Below are 9,203 nucleotides of genomic sequence, written 5' to 3' on the forward strand. Positions count from 1 at the left end.
TTTGTTTTTTTGTTTGTTTACTTTTTCCCATTGAGCTTCTCCATCCCCACCCATATCTAGTGAATATCGCCTTTGCATAGGTATTTCTTTAGGCTTTTGTGATGCAGTTTTAAGGTAACAAATAGAGGTGCACCAAAACAGAGCGCCATGAATTTAGGACAAGAGGAGAGACTGATCAACACATTGAGTATCATAAGAAAGGGCGTTGTGTACTCAAAAGAAAACAGGAAGTAGAGCAGCTTAAATAAAAAGAAGTGTGGGTTCAGAGTTATCATGGGGGAGGGAGATTTTGAAACAATCAGTCATAATTCTAGGGAAGGATACTGATAATGACAGAAATAGAAAACATTTTAAAGATTTGCAGAACAATGAGAATATTTTTTACCCTTTGACATTATTTGAGAGATGCCAGGAAATAGTGGTTTCTTTTCATTACTTTCAGTCACTAGGTTCTGGGTTTTTTTCAATCCAACTCCAGGCTTTGAATGGTCATGTGAGCCTTAGTTTTTGTTTGAATTCTATCTCACCCACTGGATATGTTACATTCCCTTCAAATTGCTTAAACACACTTCCGTGTCAATCATACTTACTCAACGATTTACAGTTCATCTGTCTTCTGCCCCCAACAATCTTTGTCACTTCCAGTTCCTCTTCTAAGAAGGAACTGTCCCTTCTTCAGTTCAAGTTCACCTTTTCCACCCGCTCTAACACTATCATTCTTATCTTCAATTTATAAATATGTCCTCAAAATATAGTCACACATACGTTATCAATGCTACATTCCTTATGAGCAAGTGCTCTCATTTTCTCCCTTTTACAAAAACTTTTTTAGAGACTCTACAAAAACTACTAGTTTTTTTTCCTATTTTGCTATTAAACTCACTTTGATCTGATTTTTAATTTTAATAAGAGAGAAAAGGCACTTGTAATAAATCCAGTGACTGCTTTCTATTTAACTTCACTACTCCATAGCTTAATAATATTGATCATGTTTTTCTCTCTGTACTATAATACCTTATTCCATTTTCCCTCTTCAGCTCATTGTAATTATTCTCCTCTGGATTTTCTCCTGCTCTATCCCTAACTGTGGGTAAATCCCATGGTTCTATCTTTGACCCTTAACCCACTAGACAGGCTTTTGTGTTTGATACTATCCACTTCTACAGATTTTATTAATACCAGTGGACATTCCCAACTAAGCAAAACTTAAAAGGCCATGTAAAATTCGTCTATAAAGCCTCTCATGTTCCCTGTGTCTTTCAATGAAAGCAGTGGCATTATTATTAATGGAAGTGTCTAAAGTTGAAAACTCACACATTCTTGCTATGCTTTACTGCAACCCCATATCATCTGGCTACAAAGCGCTCACTGAATATGCCTGTGTTAATTATGAAATTCCTCCCCTTCCTCCATTGCTCTATCAGTTCAGATTTCCTTTCCAAATTCTCTCAATTATTTTAAGTCACTGAACTGAGCCTTCTTGCAATAATTCTTACTCTCTGGTTTATCCTTTTCACAGACCTGCGCATGGCACTCCCTACATGAACACTTGTTTTAAATCTTGGCCAGAAAAGGATGATATGTAAGGCCTTTACAATATGACCACAAACTCCTCTCATTCACTCACCAAGCCACATCTCATCTTTAACTCTGTGAACTAACTTTTAAAATGGTACACAGAGGGGCACCTGGATAGCTTATTCAGTTAAGCATTTGACTTCGGCTCAGGGCATGATCTCACGGTTCACGAGTTCGAGCCCTACATCCGGCTGTGTGTTGACAGCTCAGAGCCTGGAGTCCGCTTTGGATTCTGTGTCTCCCTCTCTCTCAGCCCCTTCCCTCCTCACACTCTGTCTCTCTCTCAAAAATAAATAAACATTCAAAAAAATTTAAATAGTATGCAGAGCTGAGGAGCACCACTGTCAGAACATCAGGAAGAAACTCTCTAAAGGCACACAACAACACAGTTTCAGGCAGTGTTCCATAGCTATAAATGCTGGAAGGAAGCTCTAATGGACAAAGCTCTTGAGCACAGACAGAGTAAGAGGCTAGTTGAATCTGTGGCACTCCAGAGGCAGGGTCATAAACATTTGACAAGCACTAAAAATGGCTCAAAAAGGGCTAACCACTGGCAACACTACAGAAAAAAAAAGTTATTTGGCATCTTTATAGCTTCCATTTCCATTTCTGAAAACTTCTTCTCTATCACTTCCCTCTTCTCTTCTCTCTCCCCCAACAGATATGCATAATGTCTTTCAACCCAGGTGCTTATGACCTGCTCAGGGACCCTTTTTATGAATGGCGTAACTACCAAGATATTTTCTGATCCTGAATTTTTTCCCCAAACTCATCTACCCTACTTTTCATTCACACAGAACAAGAGAACAATTTCTATGGCAAATTACCCAACAGGGAGCTCTTTTTTTATTTTGTCTGTGGCAGATGGTATTTTCCAAAGATGGCTACATAGCATTTCTCATCTCATATGTTTTCTAGAACCTTGCCACTTTCCTATCAAGAGGTGGAGGTTAATTCTCCTCCCTTAATTCTGAACAGTCTTGTGACTCATGCGTTTCCAGGAGAGTGTGGCAGAAATTACGCTCTATTAATTTAAAGTCTGGCCTTAAAAGGGTGCGGCATCCATCTTGTTGGCTGAAATCCTCATCTTTGGGGCCATAGGCTTCAATGTGAATAGTCTAGTTGTCTAGAAGAAGCCCAAAGTAGCCATATAGAGAAACTACAGGGTAGCGCCCTGAAGTTACATGAAGAGAGAGAGACAAATACTTCCAGTGAATTTGTTCATTTGCTGTTCCAGTTCCAACCTTTGTCTTGACTATAATCACATGATATTTTCTGAGCCAAAAGTGTCCAACTGACCCAGAATTCCTGAGCCACAACACAGGTAAGAAGTCAAAAAAATTGCTTTAAACAACAGATTTTGTCCATTTCTCCAACTGTCTACTCCATATTCAGAGTAAATTCTTTTTCTGTCCAATTTAATTGAAGTTTTTTCCATTCTCTGACTTGGTTTAAGAACAAGCACTGTTGAGACATGACTTAATTATGCCCATACAATATGGGGCGGTATTTTCTGGGAAGTTCTAGAAAAGGAATTAAACGTGTACTAAAAAATTCATTTTCTTCCACTAGATATCTTCTTCAGAAATGGTGCTAATCTGTAAAAAGCATATTGGGAGTGACAGAATAAAAAGAAAGAACCTGAGTCTTTCACATTGTTGATCGAATGAATTAGTCAAACCTGGAAATGCTTTGATATCTCTTGTATATAAGGGAATATATTCTGATTTAGTTAAGAAATTTGACTTTTCTGTTATTTGCTGCTTAAATCATCATAACTTTTTAAATACCTCAATATAAATGCATGTGGTAGTCAAGGATTATTACTATATCCCTTGCATTATGATTTAGGAATAAGAATGCTCAGAATAAGCCAGGAAAGAAAAACATTAAGAAGTTGGCAAAATAATCCAAAGCCAAAGCAGAGAATTGGTTATAAAAATTTACCAGGCTGCACACTGACTGCACATATAATAAGCTAGTATCAGGATATCTGAAGGAAGGCAGTGTCTTTTCATTAAGAAAACTACCAGGAATCATCCAAGTGACATGGCTTTTCTGAGGGTCTGGGGTACTAGGGAGACTATTAGGATAAATTATAAAGCACACACAAAGGTAACATTCTCATCTTATGGAGCAACCTAAAACAGGGCCAAAGTGACAGATTTATGGTGAGTGAACTGAAGAAAACTAACTTGACACTTACCGCATGATGGGACTGTGTTCAGGCCATAAAAAGTGTATTATGCTAAGTGAAATCAGTCAGAGATAGACAAATACGATTTCATTGCTGTGTGGAATTTAAGAAACAAGACAGATGAAGATAGGAAAAGGGAAGAAAACATAAGATAAAAACATAGAAGCAAACCATGAGAGACTCTTAAATACAGAGAAAAACTGAGGGCTACTGGAGGGGTGTTGAGTGGAGGGATGGGCTAAATGGCTGATGGGCATTAAAGAGAGCACTTGTTGGGATGAGCACTGGGTGTCATATGTAAGTGATGAATCACGAATTCTACTCCTGAAACCAATACTACATTATATGTTAACTAACTTGAATCTAAATAAAAATAAATTAATTAGATTAATGAAATGAAAGAGCAATAAAGTAGCTTACCAGTACTGACCACATGAGTAGGCAATAATAACTAAGATATTGCTTATTTTGTATTAGGCATTACTGTAAGGACTTTACATTTACCAACTCCTGCAATTCCAGGAAAAGCCTTTGAAGCGTGTATATTAGTTCCTCCCTCACTTTCAGATAAGGAACAGGCCTAGAGAGGTTGAACAGCTTGCTCATGGTCATACAGTCAGTACAATTCTGAGATTTGAATCCCATGCACCCCGGCCCCAGAGCTTCTGTTTTTACCTCTGTGCTGTATTTGGAGGATGATTTACATGGTGAAGTTTGCAATAATTCATACTGCTTCCTTTAGGTTGGCTCAGGAGCTGGGATGAAATTAACCCTTCAGGCGGTAAATATCACTGATCAAACTTTGAGATAAAAACTCCCCTGCAGTGGAAATGAAGACATGATGATATCCCAGGGGATTTTTCTCGCTTTACACAAATCCATTTTAAATATAAAACGCCTCATCAAAAGCGAATGACCATGTTGTAACAAGAATTTAGACACTGACATGTCTGAAGTATGATAATCTATGGCAGAAATATATTTATGTAAGAAATATTTGGAGGCAAAGTGTCATTTCTTTAGCTCCTGGAAACCTCACAGTGATAGCTTGCTCTGACTAATGCTAGCTCTGGCTAGCCTCTACCAAGGTACTTTCACTTAGGGTAGAATTTTAAGCTACTTTCAGACAGATAGATAAATTGCCTACATCAGCATCTTTTTTTTTTTTTTTTAAACCACTGGAGACTTTTTTTTTTTTTTTTATGTTTATTTATTTTTGAGAGAGACAGAGAGTGAGCAGGAGAGGGGCAGAGAGAGAGGTGGACAGAGGATCCGAAGAGGGCTCTGCACTGACAGCCAGAGGCGGGGCTCAAACCCACGAACCACATCATGACCTGAGCCGAAGTCAGATGCTCAACCTACTAACCCACCCAGGAGCTCCTACAGCAGCATCTTCAAATACCTCCATGTGTGTAGGAGGGATTAAAAATGATGATGACTCATGTAAATAAATTGCTTGTCTTAGAAACTGATCCTGGAAAGACTCCTAACAAGGTACAACTACTCAAAGAACAGAAAATGAGCACTGACAGAAAAGAGATATACATGGGTGGAAAGTATGAGAAGCCATAAAGATACTTGTGAAAAAGGGAATCAAGTAGCAGCAAAAGCCAAGAAAAAATAACCTTGGCAACAGAAAGTTTAAACATTTAGAGCTAGGAAAAAAAAGGAGAAAATTCATACTAGCTGAAAACAACAGATGCCTTAGAGGATAGTATTTTTCACTCGTGCACTCACAAACATGCTCAGAATAGGATATCTATCCAATAATTTCAACAAAAGACAACAGAATCTTATGTTAAGGCTGAAGGATAAAATGCAAAAGTTCATTCTGAGTCACCAATTTTGGAAAAATTGTTATGAAATCAAATTTCTACCTTTTCTTTTCATTCTTTTAAAAAGAGAACTCTAGAGCTAGAACTTGACCTTCAGCTGCATTGTGTCACTTTACATTCAAAATTACATAATTACAGTAACCTTACTAAATTTTATGGACCACCAATTACATTATAAGAAATTTGCTCTTGGAGTGCCTTGGTGGCTCAGTCACCAGTCATCACCAGACTTTGGCTCAGGTGATGATCTCCTGGTTTGTGAGTTCGAGTCCTGCATCAGGCTCTGTGCTGACAGCTCAGAGCCTGGAGCCTGCTTTGGGTTCTGTGTCTCCCTCTCTCTCTGCCCCTACCCTGCTTGAGCTCTCTTTCTCTCTCTCTCAAAAATAAATAAAAAACTCAAAAAATTTTTAAAAATTGCTCTTAAATGACCCCTGGCCTTGGCTTAGGCCTTGGCTTAAATGACCCCTGGCCTTAGGCCAGGATCCTCCTTGCTTTGGACAGCACAACACCCCACTGGGTATTTCTCTGGAATCTGATTGTCATTGCAAGGAAATATTCTCATTTTTATGGCCAGAGAGAATCAGAGGGAAATTCCAGCCAGAAAAATGTATTGCAGCAACCCAATACAAGAGGTAAAGGGGGAGAGGGAGGAATACTTTTATTCTGACATTGTCTCTGGTGAAAAAACTTCATGCATTTGTAGTATATGTTTGGGTGTTCAGAATCATCTAGAAAAGGCCAGGAAAGCCTGAAATGATGGTAGAAGTAGGCCGGCTGGTCTATTTCTGTGCCTGCTAGAAGAGAAGTGCACATTCTTAGCCCTTGAAAAATATATATCTAGAGATTATAAATCATTTGCTTATCATAGCAGAAATTTGTTAAATAATATATCAGGAGATTAAAAAAAAGAAAAAAAAAATCACTTGCAGAAAATTAGAATATTCCCCAAGATGCTAGCCAGCTGAGTGAAGCTTCCACTTGACATCGAATTCAGAGCTGTAAAAAGCAACACTTGAATTAAACGTTCTCTCTAGCTCAGAGGCATGAATCACCAGGGATGTACCCCGTTACTAATTACTGTGACCTCTGAATTCTGTTTAAGATTACAAGACCAAGCCTTGCCACTTGGCCACCACACCTGACTCTGTTTAAGATTAAAGGGAAGGAATGCAGAGGAGGCTTCATCACTACAACCAGGAGTGAAAGGACATATGCATAAAACCAAGCTGTGGACAACTAGTTCGCCATCTCATCACAATACCAATGAGCCAACTTTTATATTCGATGCAGAAATACTGTCTTATTTATCTGATGTTTTACAGACACAGAGTTTCCACTTAGACAGCTGTCCAGGGCCCTGAATCACTTACTTTAATTATGCTAACACCAGTGAATGCGGTCAAGAAATTCCAAGTACCTGATCTAATAACACGATCCAAGTCTTTGCCATTTCATGGCCAATCTTAAGAGTTTCACTTTGAGCAGTTACTCTAAAAGTTTTCTCTTTTTTTCTGTCATGTAGCAGAAGTGTGCTGTTGGATACATCACTGATTTTAATTTTTTTCTTTAGGAAAAGCCAAAATAATACTTCATCCTGTCTTTACATATTAGTGATGTGTAGCATATGAGACAAAATTTATAAACTAAAAATGCCACACAAATGGTAGTTACGCTTTTTGTTCTGTTTGACTCTGTTGTCAGGAAAACCAGATATATGTGTTGTGAATACATTTTTTGATAAAAAAAAAAAAAAAAACCAAGGTCCTTGTTGAGTAAGGTACAAGTTTATATTACAAGGGTGAGTCAAATGATCCCTCATAGGCATGTGGCAATTAAGCTGATTTTTTTTTTTTGTTATATCCCTCTCGCTGAATTAGCCCTTTTATATAATGTCATGTATCCATCATTACAATATCATACAGAAAAGTTTCACTGCCCGAAACATTCTTTGTGTTGCATCTATTCATCCCTCCCTCCCTACTAACCCCTGGAAACCACTAATCTTTTTACTATCTTCATAGTTTTGCCATTCCCAGAATGTCATATAGTTGGAATCATACAGTATGTACTCTTTTCAAATTTGCTTCTTTCACTTAGTAATACTCATTGAAAGTTGCTTCGCGCACGTGCGTGCGTGTGTGTGTGTGTGTGTGTTGACCTGATGGTTCATTTCTTTTTATCACTGAGTAATATTCCACTGTGTGGCTGTACCAATCTGTTTATACAATCACCTATTAAAAAATATCTTAGTTGCTTTCCATTTTTGGCAATGGTGATTAAAACTGCTGTAAACACTTATGTGCAGGTTATTGCATATAGGTAAGTTTTCAGCTTACTTGGGTAAATGTTTCGGAGTGAGATGCTAGATCATATGGTAAGATTATGGCTAGCTTAATAGGAAACTACCAAACTGTCTGGCAAAGCAGCTGTACCATTATGGACTCACACCATCAGTGAAGAAGAGTTCTTGTTACTCCACATCCTCACTAACATCTGGTGGCGTAAATGTTTTGGATTTTAGCTATCTTAATAGGTATGTAGTTATATGTGTTCTCATTTACAATTTCTTAATGATGTATAATGTTGAGCATCTTTTAATATGTTTGTTTGCCATCTTTAGATCTTTGTTGAGGTGTCTGACAGATCTTTTGTCCATTTTTAATTGGGGTATGTTTTCTTAATGTTGAATATTAGAAGTTCTTTATATATTTTGGATACAAGTTCTTTATCAGATGAATGTTTTACAAATATTTTCTACTAGTCTGTGGCTTATTTTTTCATTATTTTCATAGCATCATTTGCAAAGCATTAGTTTTGAATTTTAACACATTCAATTTATCAATTCTTTTTCTTTCATAGATATTTATTTTGGTGCTTAGTCTTTTGTTAATAATGCAAAATAATACCATTAATAATAATTAAATGATTGATTTCCTACTATGAACCAGGCATTTATGTAGTCAGACCTTTCCAGTCATCAATCTCCCTTATCTACACAGATATATGTCAACAAAGGAAGGATTTGGACACTATGAATAAATATTGTGAATGGAGCTTGGAATAAATGAATAGCACCATTTTAGAAATAATCTAAGATATTATAGAACAAACTTTCTGAGAGTTTTTACCTTCCATTTAAAAATATGCCATTTCCTGTTTCAGCTTCAACATGACAAAAGCTTGGATGTCATCATTCCTGTCCTTAAACAAGAAAAAGCTTCATGAACTGAAGAACAATAACTTTTCTGGGACCAATCAGAAAACTGAGGTTGTAGGGCAAACTAACATACCCAAATCTATAGAGACATAGCTATATAGAGAGTCGCAGTTGAAATCTGCTTATCTGGAGCAGGAGCTGCTGAAGCCATAAAATGTTCCTAGTGCCTTCTATAACACATCTGGCTTTCAATAAAATGTTTCAAGGCATTCCACAAAAATAGGGAAAATCAACAAAAGCAAAAGCTGGTTCTCTGAGTTGATAAATACAATTAATAAACCTGTAGCCAGACTAACCAAGAAAAAAATAGAGAAGATGCAAACTTCCAGTATCAGAAACAAAAGAGGATCCATCACTATAGATCTCCTAGACATTA

General features: G+C 37.2%; 1 long non-coding RNA gene across 2 annotated transcripts in view; it reads left to right on the forward strand.

The window, feature by feature from the left end:
* Positions 1–6,895, forward strand: part of LOC109268928 (uncharacterized) — a 131,537-nt gene extending 124,642 nt beyond the window's left edge. For both annotated transcript variants that reach the window (XR_008420435.1, XR_008420436.1), the window contains 2 exons: positions 2,816–2,902; positions 6,713–6,895. This is a non-coding gene — a long non-coding RNA (uncharacterized LOC109268928). The remainder of the gene's footprint in view (positions 1–2,815; positions 2,903–6,712) is intronic.
* Positions 6,896–9,203: the final 2,308 nt, after the last annotated feature.

The sequence above is a fragment of the Panthera pardus genome, unplaced genomic scaffold, assembly GCF_024362965.1.
Source record: "Panthera pardus isolate Hobbes unplaced genomic scaffold, ASM2436296v1 HiC_scaffold_8, whole genome shotgun sequence".
Classification (NCBI taxonomy): Eukaryota; Metazoa; Chordata; class Mammalia; order Carnivora; family Felidae; genus Panthera; species Panthera pardus.